This window comes from Oculina patagonica, unplaced genomic scaffold, assembly GCF_052425735.1.
Source record: "Oculina patagonica isolate OP01 unplaced genomic scaffold, crgOcupat unplaced2, whole genome shotgun sequence".
Taxonomy (NCBI): domain Eukaryota; kingdom Metazoa; phylum Cnidaria; class Anthozoa; order Scleractinia; family Oculinidae; genus Oculina; species Oculina patagonica.
This window is the reverse complement of record NW_027558036.1, coordinates 1,010,639-1,036,307: the sequence shown is the minus strand read 5'-3', so window position 1 is coordinate 1,036,307 and position 25,669 is coordinate 1,010,639. Positions and strand designations below refer to the sequence as shown.

Here is a 25,669-nt window from a genome sequence, read left to right as displayed (position 1 = left end):
TTTTGGCGTAATAAAAAAAAATTCGATTTTAACCTTTTTGTCCGAAAATTCTAAAAAGATAGAGAATTCCGCTCTTAAGACGTTCTTCACAACGATAGAATCCCAGTTTCGACTCCCGGGTCTCGGCACCAAATTCAAAGGACACTTTCGTAGATAAAGACTCTATTCAAAGACAAATCTCCAGAATACAATTCAAGAACAACAATTTCGCATTAGTTCTTTATGTGCAGTGTTCGAGGGGGGTCAAATCATGTAAGTCACGTGACAAGCTCGGTCCCAGTTTTCAACAATGGACGAGAGCATATCACGTGACGCGCGTCAAAACTGTATACCGCATTTTCTCGATTAAACGCCGGCCTCGTATAAACGCCGGGTCAAATTTGCTAGTTTTTAAATAAACGCCGGGGGCGTTTGTTCGAGGTCCCGGCGTTTATTTGAGGTCAAGCTAACAAGTAAATATATTCTGTTTGTCACAAATCTCGATTGCAACATAAACTATCCAATCCGTAATAGTGCACCTTTGGGAAATAATCACCTTTGGATACCCAGGGACACTTTTTTGGGGCTGAAGGAAGAGAAAAATCGTCCCGCCTTGACAAATTAAACTGCTCCTTGGTCTTTTAATAAACGCCGAGCCCCGATTAAACGCCGGCTTCAAATAAACGCCGGGTTCATGACGCCAAGTTAGAAATAAACGCCGGGGGCGTTTATTTGAGAAAATACGGTAACTCCCTAGGGCGAATAAAACTCACTAACTCCCTAGGGCGACAACGGGTTGAACCTTTGGACTTGCATGTGATCAGGAAACCACGGTATCAAGTCCGATATGAGCGCAAAGCCAATCAAAGTTGTGGATAAGCGGTAAACTTTTGGTCGTCGTGTTTTTTCGTACTCGGGAGTCAACAGTTAAGTTATAAAATGTTTTGTAAATACAAAAATTTCGTTTGGCTCAAAGAAGAATACATCTCAATGCAAATTGGAAAGCTTAAAGTATCGCGCAGTGTTAACAATTTCAGTGAATAAATTTATGTACTTTTCACCGAAGGAAAATTTAGTGATGAATAAATGAAGACAACAAAGCGTTTAATTTCAGTTAGGGGGTATAACAAAACATTTAATGATTGTCCCTGCGGAAGAAAAGTGAGTTTGTTTCCCTTCGATGTTCCCCTTGATGGGAAACAAACTGGATGCACTTGGGAGGTCTGTCAAACACTTAACAATATAGAGTCGCCTCGAGCGACTCTTAGTTCTTTCTTGCCTAGCAATCTCCCTCGTGCATCCTTAACTCAATAATGCACGATGTGACGTTAACGATTTGTTAAATTGTAGGTGGCACAGGATGTTTAACTTTCGTAACGAAAATAAAAGATTTTCATTTTCCGCTGAAAATTGACTGGTCCGATCTTACACAGCCAGCTTCTTAATTATAAAAGTCTGTTGCGTATAATATTTAACAATTAGATGAGCTCGAGATTTCTATGAGGTGATGTATAGTTGAGGCCGATGGCCAAATCAGCTATCACCTCTTATAGTTCACCACTAAATTTTCTCCGATTCAGATTGGTTTAAATTGATCACGTGACGCGATAGTGTTCGTCCACCGGAGGGCACTATCAGCCCATACTGCCCGCCGAAGTAAAATGCCCGGATCGATAGTACCCGCGCGTGATTTTTTTTTTTTTTTAACAAGCGTGCCTGCAGACAAAAAACCCAACCAAATTCACTGCATTTAGTGGGTTTGTGGGCGATATGAATGCTAAAGTGGGAAACAACAACACTAACAGGGAGGAGGTTATGGGGAAGTTTGGCACTGGAGTCATGAATGACAATGGGGAGAGGTTATGTGACTTTGGTAGTGCAAACGGATTAGTCATCACTGGTACAATATTCCCACACAAAGAGATCCATAAGATGACCTGGAGGTCACCAGATGGGAGGACAGTAAACCAGATTGACCATGTCTTAGTGAATGGACGCATGAGAACATCAATCCTAGACACCAGAGTTATGAGAGGAGCAGACGTATACAGTGACCACTACCTTGTGAGAACCAGAATAAGATTGAAGTTGGCAAGGACTAAGCGGAAAGAGATAGCAAGGGAAAGGTTTCATGTATGCAAGCTGCAAAGTGAAGAGATCAGGAGGAGATATAACATTGAGGTGAGGAACAGGTTTGAAGCCCTAGGAGATATAGAGGATCCGGAGGAAGAGCACGATCTGATATTGGCAACGTATAGGGATGCTGCAAAGAAAGTTAGCGGGAGGTCTAAAAAGCAGAGCAAACCATGGATAGGTGACAAAACGTGGGAAAAGATCAATGAGAGGAAAGAGGCAAAACTGAAAATGGAGGGTGCTAGATCAGAACGACAAAAACAGAGAAGGAGAGAGGAATATGATGCGAAGAACAAGGAAGTGAAAAGGAGTGCTAGGGAGGATAAGAGGAATTGAATAGAGAAGAGGGCTGCAGCAGCAGAAAAGGCCGCTGAGAATGGTAGAAATAAGGAACTGTACAGCATAACCAAGACAATAGCTGGGGAATGGAGGAGACAAGAAGTAGGCATGAAAGACAAACAGGGAGTGCTTAAGACAGAAAAGCAAGAGAGGCTGCAGAGATGGGTAGAGCACTTTAGTGAAATATTAAACAGAGATGACCCAGTGAATCCTGTGGAAGAGGATGAGATTGAAGAACCGGAAGAGATCTGGGAAATAGATTTAGGAAGTTGGCGATTACAAGAGGTTAAGGACGCACTAAAGGGGGACAAAGCCAGGGAAAGCGCCTCGAGTAGATGAAGTGGGCCCAGAGTTATTGAGAGCGGACATGGAAGACACTGCACATAGGTTGACTAGATGCTATAACCGGCTTTGGGAGACCGAGAGGTGGCCGGAAACGTGGAAGAAGGGACTGGTTGTTAAGATATTTAAGAAAGGTGATTTGCGGGATTGTAACAACTGGAGAGGAGTGACTTTACTACCCGTCATTAGTAAGATATTCTGTAGGATGCTGCTAGAGAGGATTAAGAGAGGTGTAGACAAGAGGCTTCGAAAGGAGCAGGCTGAATTTAAATCAAAGAGAAGTACAACTGAACAGATCTTTATACTAAGAAACATCTTGGAACAGGCAAATGAGTGGAGGACGGGTCTGTACGTGCACTTTGTGGATTTTGAAAAAGCCTTTGATTTGGTACACAGAGAAAGCCTATGGAACATCATGAAAAGCTATGGGATACCATGGAAGATGGTGAGAGTGACCGCTGGCATATACCAAGGCTTCGAGTGTGCAGTTGTTGATGGAAGTGAGACATCAGAAGGGTTTAAGATCAAGTCTGGAGTGAAGCAGGGGTGTGTGATGTCAGGATTCTTATTCTTACTGGCCTTAGATTGGACCATGAGAAAGGTAACAGCAGACAAGAGAAGAGGAATAAGGTGGAATTTCACAACGGTGCTGGAGGACCCTGACTTTGCAGATGATATTGCACTACTGTCATCCAAGATTAGCGACTTGCAAGAAAAGACTGGGAGATTGGCAGAGAAAGCAGCCAGAGTAGGCCTCAAACTTAATGCAAGAAAGTGTAAGACACTGAGGACTGAGTTTGCTCATAGTTTAGAGGACGTTGTGGTTAATGGTGAGGAGGTAGAAGACGTTGAGGAGCTTGTATACCTAGGTGCTACGGTAAACAAAGAAGGAGGAGGCAGTAAAGATATTACGAACCGACTGCAGAAGGCACGTGGTGCATTTCAGAGACTAGAGAAGGTATGGACAGCCAGAGGAATAGGAAGGAGAACCAAGATACGCCTATTCAAGACTTTAGTTCGACCGGTCCTGCTATATGGCTGTGAAACATGGAAGATTACTAAAGCTGATGAACGAAAACTGAACAGTTTCCAATGCCAGTGCCTGAGACGGATACTGAGAATTAGATGGCAGCAAAGAATTACAAACAAAGGAGGGGTTGAAATGGCAGAGGTCAATGACATAAGCTGCGAGGTACGACGAAGAAGGTGGAACTGGTTGGGACACATACTCAGGAGAGAAGGTGCGAATGACTGCTTCACAGCATTGGGATGGACACCAGAAGGCCGAAGAGCAAGAGCGAGGCCAAGGACAACTTAGAGAAGGACAGTGGAGAAGGAAAGAAACAAGGCAGGGTGGACGAGATGGGAAGTAGCCAAAGCGGTGACACGGAACAGGGAGTGTTGGGCAGTAAGCGTGACGGCCTTATGCGCATTCTGGCGCAAAGAGACGTGATGATGATTGTCTGGTTTTGTTTCGTTTGTTAAATTTCGGCTTTCAATTGAGTTTTTATCCAAAAAAGAAAAAAATAATTCACGATGCTCGTTTTTGAATGGGTGCGCGGAAGAAAATTTAGTGGTGAATTATAAAAACGATAGAGTGTTTCAGTCTCGGAACTATCGGTCTGATAGTTGCCCCTTGGAAATTTGATTTTCTTAAACTTGGCATATTAGCCCTCGAAGCTTCGCTTCTCAGGTTAATATTTGTTTTAAGAACATCAAATTTTCTGCGGGGCAACTATGAGCCGATAGTTCCTCGACAGAAACACTCTATTGTTTAAATCGAATTAAGAGAGAATAATCTAATTGTTTCTAACTCATTTCCCTCTAGATAACAATTTCTAATGACACATGCAGTTATTTTTCACATTTGAAGTAACATTAAACTTCAAGCTTTAATGAAATCGTTTGCGGACTGAATTGTGGTTTGAAACTAATCCGTTCCTTCGGTACATTTTGACGTCTTGACTATAAATTTCCTTCTTTTAGTCTTTTCCAATTATATTTCTAGACGTTCTATCAAAACTTACGAGAAACAAGAAAATGTCGCCATTCTCTTGACGACTTTCAGCCACTGCAAACCAATGGTTGATAGTACAGGGGCGGATCCAGGATTTTTCGCAGGGGATGGCTGTTTACAAATATTTTCGTAAAAAATGTTGTGGTTATTCATCGTGGTAGAGTACAATAATAAAGTATTTTTCGTTTGTCTCACGACGTAGTCACGTGTGATGGAGATCGCGACGTTTCGACTGCACACTGCTAGTCTTCATCAGGCGATAAGGTCGACTGGTTGTGCGTGAACTTATAAGGCACGCTGCCGCGCTGTGATTGGTTGGCTTTCAACAGCTGTGATTGGTGCATTTCGATCCACGCTGTTTCTGTTTCCTGTTGTTCCCTCAGCGGTCCGCTGTCGTACAGTTCTCCTGTTGTTGTGTTTTTTGATCGTGGGCATCCATGCTTCAGGAATTTCAATTCCATTATCCCTGTTGATATTATAAGGGTGAAGTCTTATATGAATTGCCTCGGGTAGTGTCTGGTGTTGTTGGTGTGTTCTGCAACGGCGGAGGTCTGGGTACGGGCGAGTCAGATGTCCCGGTCGTGCTCTTTGATCCTGTCTTGCATAGGTCTTCCCGTCACACCGATGTAAACTTTGCCACATTCACAGGGAATCCTGTAAACAACGCCATCTTGCTTAGTGGAATCAACAGCGTCTTTCGGCCGTACTAGGTGTGATCGTGGTGTGGTTTCCGACTTGAAAACAGCGCGCACGCCTTGTTGTTGATCACACCTTATCATTTTATTTTAGCCCCAGGCTTGTTATGGAAGGAGTGGATGTTAGCAAATATTTTAACTTTGTCTGAGCTAACAATATCAACAATTTTACACGTTACTAAGTGTCATTGTTCTTACTTCCTTTTCATTGCATTTATTTTAGTTTTTGCTGGATCGAGAGTGGCTAGCCACACAATACACTCCCCCCCTGGATCCGCCCCTGTACTGTACAGTAGCCGAGCCAATCAGAGTACAGCATTTGCATAAGTATACTAGCAGAATTTTACTAAGAAGCCGATGACTTCAATGAAGATAACAGGAAATAAATCAAGTTAAAAGTAACAAAAAATATTTATTCTCCCTCCCTATCACATTATACTATCCAAATTGTCTCTAACTTTACCTCACTTATTCTAGAAATTTCCGTCTCTTCTACCGATCCTTGTGCAAAGCGTTTGTTAAAGGATAAAAGAGCAACTGTGTAAAATATGAGATTCGTCAACTAAAGCTTCTCTCAAAGATGTTCAAACGTCCGTCTGACGGTTAAATTGATAAGTGTCGGAATGTAACAGTTTCAACCTCTGACATAAACCCTCTGTACGACGATAAACACTGCTTACCTTTTGTTGTACTGTAATTGTAAGAGGCTTTGAAGATAGTGCGAAGTCTAGCACGGACTGAAAAGAAATCCCTTTTCAACTGGATCATCATAAAACGGCCACTTGACTGCACTGTGAATGATTGCTTTGTTCCGGTAAAACTCCCCAATAACCTATTCAGGTGTGTTGAATTACCATCATATACGTAAAGCCAGTCTTGTATCACCAGATTGAAAATCACAAATTTTAACCGGATATGATGTCCCGGTAAGGCCGTGATAACACAGCTGCAATGTGAGTATGCACAGAACCACCGATGCTTCCCCAGTGAATCGAAATTAATGGTCCTTCTGGCGACATCTAAGTCAAAGTCGCATCGTGTGCAATACACAACTGTAAATTAGAATGCGATAATGTCAGATATGTGGTTATAATTTAAAATGAAATAGCAACACTTGTAAGGTAAAAACTGTCAAACTTTTATGAGATACGTAATATTGTTCAGGCTGTTTCAAAAAGCAATATAATTCGACACAAAACTAACGAACGTTTTGTTAAGAAGTAGAAGATTAATTTTTCCAGATTACTTCTTGTGACAAAACATATATTTTGGAACCAAGGTCGTTGGTTCAATCAAGATTGCAATGTTTAACATACATCTTCTCACAGCAGAAAAAATCCAAACCTACGCCAAGTAGACAATTTTTCTTACTGCTAGACATGTGAAAGCCCTATCTAAATTATAAAACCGACTTTTAAATGTTTAATCCGTCAATGTCGGTTATACCCCCCCTGGATATAATCTCCCTTCCAATCAAAATGTCCATGTCAACCCAGTAACGTCCTCATAGAACATTGCAGTTCAATGTAAAATGGACAATAAACAAGTTTGCAAACAAAGTGCACATCAATTAAATCTTTTCATCAGAGTGGCTTTTGCAATACTTCGTTCATAAGATATTGTAAAACGCTGCATGTTAGCGAAACGGTTTTTATATGACGTTACCGATAACCCCTTTCTGAAATAAACTCAACTGTAAACAGCCAAGCCAAAACCCCTGACGAAATTCTAAGCCCAGAGAGGTATAACCAGCGTTTTACGATGTTTGTCCGATTTTTACCTACTGTATCTACCCTTTACTGTAAACAAAATATTTCCATGTTTATACATGTCACGACAATTATAAGTTTTTCATGCGGCAGAAATGTTTTCGTCTCAAATGATTTTATCATCTAACATCTTACCTTTAAGATTCCACGCGACAATCACGAGCAGAGATAAATGTATCCACTTGCACATCGTTAACAAGTTCTTTCCAAACTTTGCTAAAAGAAAGAAACGTTGTTTTTATTAATTTATGTGCCAGGTAAAAATTCAACTTAAGGGTAGAGTGGGGTGCTGGATAGTAGCTATCAGTTAAGATTTGAGCCATTTCTTATCATCGATTAACATCTTACCTATTTCTCAGCTGTCGGTTCTAATTTTGACAGAAAGCAGTTAGTTTTACCTCACCTTAATTTTACAGATGTTTTTTTGTTAGTGTGGACTATCTTTCGGTCTCGCGCGATTATTTACGAAGAGCATTCGAGTGCTTCGGATCTCTTACAGGAAATCTGGAACATTCTAAAGAAGATTACAGCGACCATACGACTACCACCGCCAAATCTCGAATAATAATTATAATAATAATCTCGAAGAGGTCCGAAAAGGTCGAAAGCACTTCCAAGCGCATACGTATAAGACGTGCATAAAGAAAGTCAGTTATAAGCAATAAAGTCAATAGAGGAAGGGTTACAAGAGACCAGTTATATAAAATTACTTAAAGAAGTAGAACTTTACACCTAAGAAAATGCGCCACTATGATGCCCAGTGAAAGAACGTCTGAGGGGTTTCTTGTTAACGGTACCAAAATAATGCAAGGCCCACTTGTACAAATTAAACAGCAGCGAAGTGAAGCCGGATCTTGGCGTAGATCAGGATCAGCAATATAGAGTAAAACGATAAACAAATGCAAGGCTGTTCGGACAATCAGCCTTGCATTTGGTTTATCGGTTTCTTGTTGGTTTCCATGTGTTTTAGAATCTTTAGGTGCGGTTTTTGCCAGGGGTCGTCTGTTTTTCTCAAACATTTCATTTGCGATTGAAAACGTTTTGTGGTCGAAAACGTATCAGAGTATATCCGAGGACTTTACGACTCTTTTGACATCTACATCTACATATACATTCAATTAGGTCGGTAAAATCTAGAGATATCACACCAAACCGGAAACACATGACTTCCGACTCTTTTGATTACTTACGACTCTTTTGATTACTTGCTTGTAATCCGTTTCAGTTTTTAAACTCTCTTTTATATAACTATTTCAAGTATTAGACAAGTTTTAACTCTATTTTAATAACTATTTTTAAATTTTAGATATATTGTATTTTTAGAAATTGTATTTAGCAGGGCCCCTCTGGATACCAGCCTCTGTGCTGAATGGGCCACCTTGCATAAATAAAGTTTACCTTTACCTTTACCTATAATCTTACTGAAGATCAAAAGCGCTTCAATATCAGCAAATTTGTAACATGCGAATTAGGAGGGACTTTTATTGGCATTGACCAGACAGCGGGTAATGCTGGCGTAATCAGGGTCACAAATGGCCCCGAAAGGCTTCTTTTTAAGGTATCCCGGTTTAAGTCAGTGCCGCAAATGGTTTTAATCGCAATTGCTTTAATTTGTTTTCTTTATCGAAAACGTCAATAAGCGGAATACCCCCTATTCAGACCGGGGGTGGCTTTTGAGGCCCGCCCAGACTTTAAACGCTTATAACTTTTCCACGATTCAACCAAACCCTGCCAAACTTTGTGAGTTTATCTAAAATTTATCTGGAATAAATTTAGTGGCACAGAATGTTGTGTCAGGAACTTGACATCACCATGGCAACGGCATTTTGATAGGCACGTTTTCCCAAATTTGTTATTTTCGTGTTTCAGAGTCTCGTGCCAGTTTCTTGCGGCTCAGATAAATATCACGCTTCGTTGACTTACGCCTGTTAGGAGCAGGGCGAGACAGCTAAGTCCGGCTAAAGTTCACCTAAGTCATTGATCTCTTACTGCCAAAGTGCACCCAAAGACTAGTGATGACTGCTTTTCTTTAATTGTGAATAAAAACTTAACAACAGAGAGACATAAAAAAGTGTTATGCATCCGGAACGTCTTGGCACGTCACAATTCCCGAATCTTCCAACCCTTCCTTTTCAGTGAAGCTAAAGGGAATAATGTTCCCACGAACAAAGTGTTCACACGAATCCTTGAAAGCCTTCCCTAATCTTCTCAAGTGTCCGACTTTCTTCGGCATCCCTCGGGTGTTCTTCTTTCACCTTCAGGTTCGAGTGTTCTTCGGGGATCTTCGGGTTTTCTTTCTGCAATCCTCGGACAACAATGACTCATGAGTATATTGAGTATATTCGGAGTTCCCACAATTTTCGAAAAATCCTCGGAATATCTATGGAGTGCATTCGGAGTATCTTCGGAGGATGATCAATCACTTCGAATAAAAAAAAGCTAGAGTAGGCTCTTCGTTTGAATCGGCGTATCATACTTTAGATTGGCAAAATTCGTTTGATTTACAAGAATTAAAAAACATCGTCGTGATCGTACTGCCGGTAATTTAGTGTTTTTGAAATCTTGTTTGGCTGCCGGTCATTATGCAATAGTGTAAGTTTACTGAGTTCAAGGAAGTTTACCGTATGCGTTCCATTTCACATATAAATTAATTTGTCCGTCAATGCCTTGGACGTTCATGTCTGATTTATGATGTTTTGTTAGCATGTTTGTTTTCTTTGTGACGTTATACATGGCATACGTACAAGAATTGGGTCACAAAGAGAAAGAATTATAAGCACCTCGGACGATGTCTTAAAAAAAACTTTGATCTGCATGTCTTGTAGGATTTTAAAAATGTTCAGAGAGTTAAAAAAATAGGATTGCTTTTAATTTGTACTGGACGTTTTGTATAATTGTCCATAGCAGATGGCATGAATTATACTCTTTTACTTAATTCTAATAGCCTGCGAACATGCTTTCTGGAGAGCGCTCGGCCGTCTAATTTTAAACTGGACATGTTAATCAGAATACGAAAAGTATATTTCATGTGGCGCTAAGAACGCGAAACAGCGGAAAATTGAGAGAAAAGCGGCGAAACGTGATCCTCGAGAGCGATTTGCTCGTGCATGGGAGTCTGAGGTGAAAAGCTGACAACTAATTTTGCGATTTTTGAAGAGCGCTATTTCCCGACACATAATTTCGAGCTTTTTGTCATTTTTCGTCATATGTGTAGATAAGCGACCTCGAATTATTCGCTACATTTTTCGCTGTTTTGAAAATTAAAAGACGCGAAAATTTCATGTAATGACCTGTAAACATTATATAAAATGCATTGTTTTCCTTTTACAATTATTGGGAACAACTGGTTTGGGATTTTTTTGGTTTTTTGTGGACGATCATGTCTGGTTTCAAAAGTTCCAATAAAAAAGGCACCTCAGCCGATGCTTTCCTTGCAAAAAAACCTTGATCTATCTAGTCAATTTTCGAAATATGGCACGAGAGAGTTTAAAATGAATACTTTTAGACTGGATTTTTTTTGTCGTTCATAACATATGGCGTGAAAATCATTCAATATAATGCTCTTAAAAATTCGGTTTCCAGTATTATATCTGATCTTTCGACCAAACGCAGGCTAGCGCTCGTTATTTTAAAATATTGAGTTTAATGCACCTTTCTGCGTTTAGTTTAAATCTTATATTGTTTTTTTGTTCTTATTCCAAGCTGAACATGTTTATCAGAGTATGATCGAAGTGACGGAAAAATCGAAAGGCAAGTGAGAAGCGCGAGCAGCAGTAACTTCTATCTTTACTGCTTTTTAAGTTATGAAGTACGTCATGACGGCATCGCTAAATGTCATCAGGCGAGTGGACTGGGCCTTTTTAGGAAATTTCGCGCATCTTTGTTACAGCCTTACTTGCAACCCCACGGCAAGAGGTCACAATTTCAAAAACAGTAGTGCTTAATTAAATGGCCTCATACGCAAACATTTTATACTAGTTTTTTCCAGTCAATATTATTTTAGACTGCGAAATGCTCCAAATCTTTTCGATTATCAAACGTTTTCCTTTAGCGACAGAATCAAAGTCAAAACAAACGCTCGCAAAGGATGCCGTTCGACCATATAATACCAGATCTTAAGGAGTTAGGCTGGCTCCCCATGAGTAGTTAATTATCTGACGTTTACGGTAGGTATTCTTGGGTTTAAATGTGTCAATTCAAGGGACTAGCGCCCAATTATTTGTGTGATCGCTTTGTAACACGTCCTGTTGTGCATGTCCGTAACACGAGAAAGAAAAACAGTTTCAAAATCCCAGGTTATAAATCGGCCTCTGGACAACGCACGATATAGCGCTATTACCCTTTGGAATTCCTTACCACGTGCGGTTAGACTACGAGCAGTGCAGAAAATGAATGACCGCTCGAAAAAGGGGACGATGCGGAGCGAGGCGATAACATTCTTGTCCCCATAGCCATTTCGTTTCTCTTAGCCGGCTTAGCACGAGAAAACGAAGGGCTCTGAGGACATAGGATTTTCGAATTAATTCGCGTTTTTTTGATTGGCTGTTTGGAACAAAGAATTCCTAAACGAAGGTCGAAAACGTAACGACTCTCTGATACATTTTTCTGAAACGTCATGACTGCATACACGAAAACCGGAAGTCTTAGAATCAAGGACTGGAAATCCTGTGTCCCCAGAGCCCTTCCTTTTTTCGTGCCAAGGCCCAGCCGGCTAAGAGACACAAAAAGGCTATGGGGACGAGAATGAGGCGAGTAGCGAAAAACATTGGGACTACCGGCAAAGCCACAGCGTTTGAATTAAGCGTTGCTCTCAAAACGCAAAAATATGATTGGCTTACGCTTGAAGCGTTGACAGCAAGATGTCAACACGTTGTCAACACTTGCGTGTCAAATTGCGAAGCGATGGGAGAGGGAGCTTTTGAGTTCTTAGGCTCCCGAAATCCATTCTCGAGGCTTCTTTTGTCGCTATAATATTGCATCTCTGAAGAACATTTTTGAAAACAAAGGGCGACGAAGGCCTTATATAAAAAGGACAACAGTAAAGGATGTGAGAGAGAAAGACGTCTGGCAGAATTTGGCTGTTTAATTGACAAATTTCAAAACAAACTCCGACGTTCCGGAAAGAACTTTCGCTTCGCGAAGCGAACAAAGCGCGGTTTAAAAAGGTACTTGATGGTCGACTTTTTCCGCCTGAAATTGTTTACAGAAGCTTCCAAAATTAATTCGGTGTACGGTGCAGCAAGTTTGCCAAAATACTGAGCGAAAATATTAGAGACGAATTCAACCAAATTAATTTTATTCTTTATTTGCCCAAATTCAACCGAAGATTCCCAAGGAAGAATCAAAGACTACTGAGGACTACTGAGGACTGCCGATGATGACCCGAAGAAAAATAGAACTAAGGCATTGTGAAGATTTTGTTTGTTAAGTGATCACGAGTTATCGACGGGCTAATGCTTGCAATGTTCACCTCTCTGACTGCTCCAAACAGTGAGCACTGTTCCTCTTACCTTTCCGACTGACTGCTTTTCTTTAATTGTGAATAAAAACTTAACAACAGAGAGAAATAAAAAAGTGTTATGCATCCGGAACGTCTTGGCACGTCACAATTCCCGAATCTTCCAACCCTTCCTTTTCAGTGAAGCTAAAGGGAATAATGTTCCCACGAACAAAGTGTTCACACGAATCCTTGAAAGCCTTCCCTAATCTTCTCAAGTTCTTTCACCTTCAGGTTCGAGTGTTCTTCGGGGATCTTCGGGTTTTCTTTCTGCAATCCTCGGACAACAATGACTCATGAGTATATTGAGTATATTCGGAGTTCGGACAATTTTCGAAAAATCTCCGGAATATCTTCGGAGTGCATTCGGAGTATCTTCGGAGGATGATCAATCACTTCGAATAAAAAAAAGCTAGAGTAGGCTCTTCGTTGGAATCGACGTATCATACTTTAGATTGGCAAAATTCGTTTGATTTACAAGAATTAAAAAACATCGTCGTGATCGTACTGCCGGTAATTTAGTGTTTTTGAGATCTTGTTCGGCTGCCGGTCATTATGCAACAGTGTACGTTTACTGAGTTCAAGGAAGTTTACCGTATGCGTTCCATTTAACATATAAATTAACTTGTCAGTCAATGCCTTGGACGTTCATGTCTGATTTATGATGTTTTGTTGGCATGTTTGTTTTGTTCGTGACGTTATACATGGCATACGTACAAGAATTGGGCCACAGAGAGAAAGAATTATAAGCACCTCGGACGATGTCTTTAAAAAGAACCTTGATCTGCATGTCTTGTAGGATTTTGAAAATGTTTGGAGAGTTTAAAAAATGATTGCTTTTGTACCGGACGATTTGTAAAATTGTCCATAACAGATGGATTGAATTTCAGCCATTGCAATATAATGACGTTGAAAATTCACGACAAACTACTTCACGGGAAAAGCGCCCACGCTATTGTTTAAGATTGCATTAGATTATAGCCTTTTAACTTCTAATTCCAAGCTACGAACAGTATATTTCATGTGGTGCAAGAAAGCAAAGCGGCGACAAATTGATAGCAAGGCGGTGAAACGCAAACCTCAAGAACTTCCTCTTTCTTTCTCAACCGTTGATTTGCTCGTGCGAAGGATCTGAGGAAAAAGCTGACAACTTAATTTTGCGATTTTCACAACACGTAATTTCCGCACTTTTTTGTCATCTTCTACGTTAAATGTCGTGGATTTGGAGATTTTTTTAAACATATGTTTAAATAAATAAGCGACCTACTCGAGTTAATCGCGACATTTTTTCGCGCCTGCAGTCTTTATACAAAATGCATTGCTTTTCTTTTACAATAATTCGATAATTCTATATTTCATTTGGAGCCAAAAATAAAATTGAAAAAAGTCCGAATTCTTGAGAAAACTTATTGGTTTTTATTTTTTGTTTTTTTTTGTTTGTTTTTTCGGCCGGTGCCATCATTGTAAATTAGCATCCATAAAGTTTTAGACATCTGTTGTCGCAGTCTCTTTGTCAGTAAACACTTAAGTTTTTTTAACCCACATTTTGCTAGACCAATAATGTTAGGGAACATGCAACTAGCATAAATTCTGGCTGTCACTATAATCAACACATGCCTTCGAACCGCAAATTATACTCCGCCTTGCGTCTATTTCCTTTCCGGCCTAGAACGACTTCCTTAATTGTCGAGTCTTTTCTGAATGCAATGTTTATAAATTCAGAACTATCCGCAGTTAATAGCTGCTGTAAGTAGCCTGGTTTGGAAATCGTTAAAAGAAAACAAGAAAGAAAACACTTTCCCTTTGCCTGTACCAGCTGTACAGCTATGGGAGAGTGCGATGAGGCTGAATACTTAAAAAAATATGTTCGGACAAAAAAAGATGTAGTTTGTGCTACAAACAGTTTCTCGAGTTAAGATTATGCTGTTGGAATGAACCTTAGAAAATTATAGTTAGATTTCGTGAAAGAGCAGGTACCGGTGTTGTTGTTTCTATCGGTGTTAATTTCTTGAGTTTCATTTTAGCTCATTTAATTGTGTGGCAGTCATGAGCCTGGCAAGCTAGTGATTATTTTTTTTGTTTTCGCATATCTAAGGAATGGTTTTTAAAAATTACCGAGGACTTTCGTTGGTGTCCTTTTCGGAGCAAAAATTTGAACGTGCGCCTTTAAGATACTGTTAACTATGGAGCAATCAGCCATCTAATTCGAGACGATTTTCTTCTTTTTACTCTTTGGCGAAGGTCAGTGTTTCTTGTTTTACTGCAGGCTTCGCAAGCATAAAGCATTGTTTGAATTTATATTTCGCAAATACCGGAAGGTGCATTTTATAGGTGAAAATGCTTAATTTGTCAGAATGACCTTATTCGCGATCTTATTATTCAAATTTAAAGTATTGACTAGCTTGCTGTAGGTTTTAAAATTTCAACATCTGTTTCTTGTGTTCCCTTTTATTAGCCCTTTACTCGAAAGTCTTCCTTTTGTTTAATTTTTTTTCCAAAAGTACCATTTTCACATTTTGTTCCGTTATATCACAGGTTGTTTTGAGAAAACCATGTTGAATTTTAACAGGTACTAAACTAATGCTAAACGCTGTTATGAATCGACAGAATGCCCACATTCATTGTATAACTAGCTCACCGCTTGTCTAACAGTGAAGCATTTTTACAGACTCATAACTTGCCACCTTCAATCTCGCAAAAACAAAATTTGAATGCTTTAAAGAAACGAAAGGAGTGGTTCTTCCTTTGTGTAATATTGAGGTATGTCATGATCAGCAATTTCGACTTAAAAGGGGCGAATGTGTTGAACTGGCAAAACTCAGTTCTTTCCCGTTTTGAATTTTAATTTGCTCGTACTCAAAGTTTCTCTTGATTGAGTGTGGAAAAAATTCGGTTGCGACGGTATTGTGCGCGGTAGATAAAATGTTGAAAATGCGTTATATATTGCATGTTTGGATGAAGTTTACACTTATGCTAGCCAAGAAAGGGCTAATTGAACAAACATCAGCAAATTGTTGCCGGATCCTTGCAAAGATCAGGATTAACAATGAAACTTTAAAAGAAACCATGCAAGGCTGATACGTTTTTTACGACCCCTTATATCAATTCTATCTCATTACTTCGATAAGACAACTGTCTCCAATCTTCATCAGGCCTAGCTGTTTGACCATTCTTGCATTTTTTTAAACGTTTTTTTTCTCTTTTTAAACGGTTTTTTTAAGAATATAAACGGAAATTAAAATCTTATTTTAAATGAAAAGTTTAAGAAAACTATAGCTTAAATTACCTGAAAGTTGGCAACTTTTCTCAAGATTGTCTTGTAGTGTTGGGTCGTAACCACTAAAGTCGGAAACACGAAATATTCCACACCGAGAAGTGCAGTGCCTCGCTGCAGCTGCTCTTCATCCTAATTAATTTTTGGGGAAGTTAACTGTTTATGTTTAGTTTTACATCATTATGAATTCAACCTGTCAGCTAATGCCTTGCAGTTGACGTTCATTTCTGGTTCCTGACATTTTGTTGGCACAACGAAGAACAAGGAAAATTAAAAGACGCCTCAGCGGAAAGCTTTTTTGGCCATAAAAGAAAAGAAATGTTGTTCTATCTAGTAATGTCTTTTTAATGTCGTCCACAACATATGGCATAAAACTCAGGCAAATAATGCTCTTAAAAGTCAATAACCAATTCCCAGATATATCTGCTAGGTCGAAAAGCACGCTCGGTAATAAAAAGGCAAGATTCATTTACCTTACTGTGTTTAAATTTGATAAGGGGTTTAACATTTTTGTTCTAATTACAAGGTGAACATATAAATAATTATTTTACAATCAGCATCCCAGGTTGTTTAAATGTCAATGCAATTAAATCAACCCACGATTAGAGGTTATTCCATGATTAATTAAATTTCTTGTTTTCGGTTCCTGACAGCAAATTAACCCTCGATTCACTATCCCTCGATTAAGCCTTCGTAACTCCTTACTGATGTTTCCTTCACTATAGTAACAGCAGTTAGTGAGCGACGATTTCTACCACTGGGATATATATCATAGACTGTTTTGAGAAAACCATTTTGAATTTAAACAGTACTAAACTAATGCTTAACGCTGTTAAGAATGCCAGAACGTTGTTGATATCCTCGTCAAAACCGGCTTACCGCTTGTCTAAAGATCAACATTTTTTATTTGTTCTTTGCTTGCTGAATCAAAATTTGCAACCTTCAGTTGTAAAGGAACACATTTTCAGTGTTTTAATAAAACCGAGAAGACTGGTTCTTCCACTGTGTGATATTGCGGTAAGTCATGATCAGGCAGCAATGTCGTTTCCGCTTTAAATAAGGGGCATCTGCATGGAACCGACGAAACTCAGTTCTCTCCAGTTAAAAATTTGCCTGCACGCGGCAGAGTTTCCCTTCTTTGAGTGTGGATAAAAAAATGTTGTTAATTGCAGTTGGATCCTTGTAAATATCACGGTCATCAATAAAACTTCAAAATAAAACATGCAAGGCTGATACGTTCTCGCGACCCATTATTTCGAAAAGACAACTGACTTTAATCTGTTTCAGGGGCTAGCTGACTAGCATTTGTCTTAAACGGTTGTATCCGTCTAGTTTTCGTATATAAACTGAAATTAACATCTTATTTTAAATGGATTTATAAAAAAAACATACCGGTATAGTAGTTTAAAAGTTACCCGAAACATGGCAACTTTTCTTAAGCTTGTCTTGTAGTGCGGAACACAAACTATTCCACACGGAGTAGTACATGCATTGCCTCGAAGGCTGTTCTTCATTCTAATGTTTAGGGTTAACTTTTCCAAAAGAGCGAATGCTTTTTTGGAAAAAGAAAAAGAAACGTTGATCTATGGAACCTTTAAAAATTATACATAAATTATAGTAAAATTTTAGTGTTGGTATTGGTGTTTCTATCGGTGTTAATTTCTTGAGTTTCATTTGAGCTCATTTTATTGTGCTGCAGTCATGAGCCTGGTGAGCTTGGATCAATTTTTTCTTTTTCTATACCTGGTGAATGGTTTTTTAAAATTACCGAGAATTTTCACGGGTGTTCTTTTGGGACCAAATTAAAGTTTGTACGTACACATTTTGAGATACTTTAAAATATGTAACAATCAGCTATCTAATATACGGGACGATTTTCTTCTTTCTACTCTGTTGCAAAGGTTCCGTTTGTTGTTTTATGCAGGCTTCGTAAGCAAAAATTATTGTTTGAATTTATATTTCGCAAATATCTGAAATAGCATATTAGAGGTGGAAATGCTCAATTTGTAAGAATGACTTTATTCGTGATCTAATTAGTCAGATTTAAAGTAATGACTAGCTCGCAGGTTTTTTCCACATCTTGTCCTTGTGTTCCCTTTTATTTGCACTTTACTCGAAAGTCTCCCTTTTGCTTAATTATATTTTCCAAAAGTACCATTTAAACTTTTTTTTCTGTTCTTTTTTATTCTCGAGTAAACATTTTGAATTTTAAAGGATCTTTAAGAATTGACAGAACGTTGATATTCATAGCAAAACCTGTACACCGCTTATCAAACGGTCCTAGGCATTTTTCTGACTCATAATTTACCGCCTTCGATTTCACGGAGACAAATTTTTTGAAGAGTTTAATTAAATTTTAATTTTAATGATTTTATTTTTTTAATTTTTTGAGCGTGGAGCGCAGGTTTTGTGCAAGGTAGATAAAATGCTAAAAACGCGTCAAATATTGCATGTTTGGTTTAATTTACCACCTTTAATTTCAACGAGACAAGTTTCCATGATTTTAATTTTAATTTAATTTTAATTTTAAAGATTTTAATTTTTTTCCTTTGTGTTGAGTGTAGATACAATTGCTGCGTCGGTTTAGTGCGAGGTAAATTAAATGCTTAAACCGCGTTAAATATTGCATGTTTGGTTTAAGTTTAGACTTTTGCTAGGCAGGCAAGGGCTAATTGAACAACAGCAGTAATTTGTAGTCAGCTCCTTGTAAAGATCAGGGTCAACAATAAAACTTTTTTCATGCAATGCTGATACGTTTTTCGCGACCCTTAAAAAATTCCATCCCTTCATTTCCAAAAAGACAACTGAGTTCAATCTTCATTAGGGCTAGTTGTTTAACCATGCTTAAATTTGTTTTAAACGGTTTTGTCAGTCTAGTTTTCGTATATAAACTGAAATTAAAATCTAATTTCACATAAAAAATAAATATATATATATAAAGTTTAAATTACCCAGAAGATGGCGCTTAACTTTTTCTTAAGCTTGTCTTGTAGTGTTGGGTCGTAACCACTCAGAGAGGAAACACGAAATATTCCACACCGAGAATTGCAGTGCCTCGCAGCTGGTCTTCATCCTAATTAATTTTTGGGGAAGTTAGCTGTTTATGTTTTGTTTTACATCATTATGAATTCAAGCTGTCAGCTAATGCCTTGCAGTTGACGTTCATTTCTGGTTCCTGACATTTTGTTGGCACAAGGAAGAACAAAGAAATATTAAAGACGCCTCAGCGGAAAGCTTTTTTGGCCAAAAAACGTTAATCTACAACTGTATTTAGTAAATTTTTGTTTAAAAACTAGAGGGAGTGTAAAATACTTTCTTGTGGACTTGTTTTTTTTATGTCGTTAATAACATATGGCATCGATAAAATTCAGTCGATATAATGCTCTAAAAATCAATTACCGATCCTAAATATATTTGTTACGTCGAAAAGCATTTTCGTTATCAGTATGTCGAGATTAATATACCATACTGCGTTTACCTTTAATGAAGGGTAAAACATTTTCGGTTAGTCCTAATTCCAAGCTAAACATGATATAATTTAATAATCAGCTGCCCCGGTTGCTTGCTGTCAAAAATTCCGTTACGAAAATATTTATAAAAATAAAATAGTGATAAAATTGTTCACACGATTTCTTGCAAGCCTTGCTTAATCTTCGCAAGTGTCTGACCATGTTTGGCATCCCTCGGGTGTTGTTCTGTTATCTTCAGGTAATCTTCGGCAGTTCGAGTCTTCTACGGGGATCTTCGGGTGTCTTATGCAATCGTCGAATAATCTTCGGACGATCTTCGGAGATAGCTTGGATATATTTTAAATTAGACCACCCCTCCAAAATTTTCCGGGACCCATGCCTTATTTCACTTCAGTTTAAAATGATTACTTTTGGACTGGATTTTTTTATCGTTCATAACATATGGCGTGAAATTCATTCAATATAATGCTCTTAAAAATGTCTAACCGTTTCCTAAATTATTCCGCCTTAAGACGGAAAGCACGCTCGTTATAAATATTTATTTTTGTGTACCTCAGGCTGCGATAAAATTTCATAACAGGCATAGCATTAATTATTTTTTTTTAGTTTTAATTCCAAGCTGCACAAATTAAACAGACTACGAGTGGTGTCTTTTATATGACACGAACGGAAAGCGAACTGACTGAAAAATCGAAAGGCAAAGGAGAAGCACGAGACACAGAAACGTTTTCATCGCTCAACGCCATCAGGCGAGTGGGACGGATCAAGGGAAAATTAATTTTCTCTTGGCCGGATCTATTAGTCTGTTGCCCCCGCGATCGACCGATAAATAGAACCGAGTAGGACTGGCAACTTACTACAGGAATAAATGTTACGTGAACAGAAATGAAGTTTAGCTCAGGAAATTGCCACGTAAAACGCATATCAAAATACTCCCAGGCAGTTAGAAACAAAGTATAAACAAAAGTTATAAATTATATTTGATGAGTTCTATTAAATTTAGTAGACGGAAAACTTTACTTTCTTTCAGAGACTCACTGTCGCCCGGTTTCCATTGCGCGCCCCGACTAGAACTTTTCTAATGATATGAAAACCTCTATTTCGAAGTGTCATCGACAGTTTAAATATCTTAGTTATTTAAAGAGGGACTATTTTGTTTGGATCTTTTTACTTGCAACAGATTGTGGGTATCGACAAACGCTAGAGTACGTTTATCAAGATATTACCGGTAACACTGATGGCAGGGTCTAACTAAGGGCCTGATTACATGAGCCGGGCTGGCCCGGTTAGCCGGGCTGGCTCGGTTTGCCGAGATGACTTTCAGCTCGGTATTACATGAGCCCGGTTAGCCGGGCTGGCCCGGTTTGCCGAGATGACTTTCAGCCCGGTTTCAGCATGAATGATCAGAGCACGAATGATCTTGATCACCTTTTTCCGGCAATTTGGTGGTTAATTTTTTGCACTTATGCAGCTAAATAGGTTACCTTACCTCTACATCCTATTTAGAAGGAGTAGCATTGATTTTTTAGTCGGATATTGTGCTTGGAAGAGAAATTTAGGGCCTGATTACATGAGCCGGGCTGGCCCGGCTAGCCGGGCTGGCTCGGTTTGCCGAGATCTCGGCACGTCTGTTAAACGCAACAAAAATCAACTTCGCGATTACATGACAACCGGGCCAGCCCGGTTAGCCGAGATCTCGGTATCGCGATGCCGGGATCTCGGCTAGCCGGGCTGAAAATTTTCCATGTAATCGCGTTAACCGGGCCAGCCCGGCTAAGCGGGCCAGCATTAATTTTCTCTTCCGAGCACAATATCCGACGAAAAAATCAATGCTTCTCCTTCTAAATAGGATGTAGAGGTAACGTAACCCATCCAGCTGCATAAGGGCAAAAAATTAACCACCAAATTGGCGGAAAAAGGTGATTAAGATCATTCGTGCTCTGATCATTCATGCTATAACCGGGCTGAAAGTCATCTCGGCAAACCGGGCCAGCCCGGCTAACCGGGCTCATGTAATACCGGGCTGAAAGTTATCTCGGCAAACCGAGCCAGCCCGGCTAACCGGGCCAGCCCGGCTCATGTAATCAGGCCCTTAATGCTGGCCCGCTTAGCCGGGCTGGCCCGGTGAACGCGATTACATGGAAAATTTTCAGCCCGGCTAGCCGAGATCCCGGCATCGCGATACCGGGATCTCGGCTAGCCGGGCTGGCCCGGTTGTCATGTAATCGCAAAGTTGATTTTTGTTGCGTTTAACAGACGTGCCGAGATCTCGGCAAACCGAGCCATCCCGGCTCATGTAATCAGGCCCTAAAAAGTTCCTTAGCGGCGACAATAGGCGCCAAAAGCTTACAGTGGATTTCAGTTTACTTTGGCCCCCCGCTTTGCGAATTTTGTTGGGAAATTGGAAACTTTGTTACGAAGTTGCCAATTACGTTGCGAAGTTTGCGAATCAAATTGCGAACTTCGATACAAAGTTCCCAACTTCGGCCCGACTGAACTTTCCAAGTTTGGTAGTTTAGAAGAAACCAGACATGTTGCTTGAAAGTCATGGCGATATCTGAACTCGATGATTTTGGAACTGGTCAAGGAAAGTTGAAGTAGCTAGAAGCGTAAGACAACGTTTCGCATCAGCGATCACGCAAGTGATTTGCCGATAAATAAATTTTATGCATGCAGAAATTTGGTTAAATTTTAAGTTTTTTGTATGAAAATACACATTTAACAATTTCTGTGAGGCATCATCATCAATTTCAAGTCTTCTGCGTTTGTAAGCCGGATAAAACTGGATGGTTTACTCATATGTAAAATTGATTTTAATCGAAGCCGACGCGATGCGACATCGAACGCTAATTTGTCGAGACAACATGTTTACGGCTCGCTGAACATAAAAGTTTTCGAACCTTTTGTATTTCATTGTGTCTAGGTACCCGGCAGCCGGGAAGTGTTTTCAAAATACTACATACCCGGCAGTCTGAAATTATTCTAGAATTTCCACGGAAAAACCAATCCAATCCTCCTCAAAACTATAGATCTTTGCTTAGAAATGCCAAGCGATTTCAATTATAGTTTTGGCTTTGTGTTTGAGGAAATTTTCGAGCTTGGGCATACTACAAAATCTTGATTCTTCGACACTTAGAAAAAATTCGTACTCTGACTCCGGTGTCAACTCTTATACAATAACTTCTACAAAAACTGAAGTTGAAACCCTGCGAGAGTATTCGATATTTGCTGAGAAATGCGAAGCGATTCTAAATAATGTTTTGCTTTTGTTGTGGACGAATGCTCTTGACTTCGGCGTACTATAAAATCCTCGACTCACGGGCACGGTTGTTCAAAAGACTAGATACCCGGCAGTCAAAAATTCATGAATAATCAATACATTCAATATCCACAAAAATGATCATTGAAACCTAGCTCCCGAGAGTATTTCAGTATTTCAGGCTGTATGTTTACCACTACAACGTTTTTAATTCCGCGAGCTGTTTTATGAAATAGGAATTTACATAAAACTAGCATAAACTGCGGACATAAAATTGTTTTTTCGGGCTGACAAAGCTATTGGGACTCTCAAGAAAAGATTCCCAGCTGGTGTTAGCGACGCTGAGTACGCGGTACTAGATAAGTGGGCAAAAGCTTGTTATTTAAAAGAAGATTTGTGATATATCCAGTGGTATGTAACTTTTGCGTACAACCTTCCCTTTCGCTTCAGGTGTCACTATGGATCCAGTGTTGCAGGTTAGTTTGACATAATGGAGATTCCCCAATAGAGTCTTAAGAGGGTTTTCAGATCCTACCCGGCCAAATTTCCCCTCATTCTCGTAAGCTTGTCCCGATCCCGACCATTTATTGTTCGTAATCCCTTGCCGAAAAAAAAAGGCCTTTCAGTGGGTGTATATTCTCTCCAAGCACTTTTCTTGAAATCTTTGAACACCGGCAATGCGGTTACTTCTTGAGGGGACAAATCCCCTGAATTTGAAAAAATCTACTTGAGTGACTATATATAGAGGAACGCTTTGTATTCCTATTTAACCGAGAGCTTCGTCGCTTCCAACGCTAAGCCGTTTAGCCCACAGAAGAACTTCGTCGCTTCCAACGCTGAGTTCGTTTTGGCGCGAAAACCAACACCACGTGCCACCTTTGTCGCGCCACTAAAGTGTCACACCGGAAGTTACATCGGTGGCGGACTTTCGTCACCGAACGCTCAAGCGTTTTGTAGCTATTTTGTACTACTTTGCCGAGGCAATTGTTGAGGCCTTAAGTTGGAAAATCGCTTGGTTTTTCTACACCGACATCTCAGCAGGTTCAAATGGAAATTTTGATGGAAAAACGGGAAGCATTTTTGACTGCCGGGTATGTAGTCTTTGAAAAATCGTGCCCGTGAGTCACATAAAGTTCGTACAATTTGTGCAAAACCAAACTGACATTGTAAAAACTCGCTTGGTATTTCCGACCGAAAATTGAAATACTGAAATACTCTCGGGAGCTAGGTTTCAATGATCATTTTTGTGGATATTGAATGTATTGATTATTCATGAATTTTTGACTGCCGGGTATCTAGTCTTTTGAACAACCGTGCCCGTGAGTCGAGGATTTTATAGTACGCCGAAGTCAAGAGCATTCGTCCACAACAAAAGCAAAACATTATTTAGAATCGCTTCGCATTTCTCAGCAAACATCGAATACTCTCGCAGGGTTTCAACTTCAGTTTTTGTAGAAATTATTGTATAAGAGTTGACACCGGAGTCAGAGTACGAATTTTTTCTAAGTGTTGAAGAATCAAGATTTTGTAGTATGCCCAAGCTCGAAAATTTCCTCAGACACAAAGCCAAAACTATAATTGAAATCGCTTGGCATTTCTAAGCAAAGATCTATAGTTTTGAGGAGGATTGGATTGGTTTTTCCGTGGAAATTCTAGAATAATTTCAGACTGCCGGGTATGTAGTATTTTGAAAACACTTCCCGGCTGCCGGGTATCTAGACACAATGTTTATATTTTTATTTTTATGACATTTGTTTCCAACAGTTTAGCGTAGTAAAGCCCTTTTTGATAACATAATTACAGAAGTTTTTAATAAATTCGGGCCGAAGTTCGCAACTTTGTATCGAAGTTCGCAATTTGATTCGCAAACTTCGCAACGTAATTGGCAACTTCGTAACAAAGTTTCCAATTTCCCAACGAAATTCGCAAAGCGGGCGGCCAAAGTAAACTGAAATCCACTGTACCTTGGACCAATTTTACCCCTCACCCTTTAATATTACCCCCTCCCCCCGAAACAATGTTGGGTTTGCTATCTGCAAGACTTGCCTAATTTGTGTACAACATTGTGGCGCCCACGGTTATTTACTACTACATTTTATGCTACGAAACTCGTAAAATATCCAGACGGCTTATTTGTAAAGCCACTGTAAGAAGCTAAAAACTGTAACAGGCCGTGTACCTCAGCATTATGGTGAAATTGATCTAAATCACGTACGGTTAAGACCTTGGGGTCAGTAGTACAAATCTTTTTCAGGTGCTGCTAATATAATATAATGTCAAACAAATGTTCAGTCATTGCGGAACAAGTTGTGGTTATTTTCATGACATTACTGATTACCGTAGTAACACCATAACTTTTTGCAAAGTTAAAAAAAATCCTCCAAGTGGTTTCAGAGCCACCTTCAATTTTTATACCTAATCGTACCTTTTTGGTACGCTTCTGTACATTTAATATTATATTAGCGGCAACTTATCCGGCAGCGGTGAGATAAGCTTAATTCTGATTTATAAAATTTCAATTATTGTACCATTATTTTTTAACTTAGGCTTACGTCTCACCTTCTTCAACACTTTTCTCTTCTTCTCGTTTTCTTTGCCTTTCTCTGTTTCTTTGTTATTTCCGAGGTTATTTCCTAATTCTTTGTTTCCTTTTATATAGTTGGCCCATCTTTCGCTTTTTTTCACCTTGCTCTTCGCTACTTCTCTGCCTCTTTTGCCGACCCTTTTCTCTTTCTGTTTCTCGCTATTGTTTGCTGTTTCTTTGCCTGTTTAACCGAACCCTGTCTCGTTTTATACTCGTTGCTCTTTGCTGCTTTTCTGCCTATTTCTTGGGCCCTTTCTTGCTCTTTTTTTCGCTATATACTCTTTGCTACTTTTTCGCATGTTTTCTCTTAT

General features: G+C 39.4%; 1 protein-coding gene across 1 annotated transcript in view; it reads right to left on the bottom strand.

Moving 5' to 3' along the window:
- LOC144640220 (uncharacterized) overlaps window positions 1-25,669 on the bottom strand; it is a 303,086-nt gene that overhangs the window by 60,499 nt on the left and 216,918 nt on the right. The window lies entirely within an intron of this gene.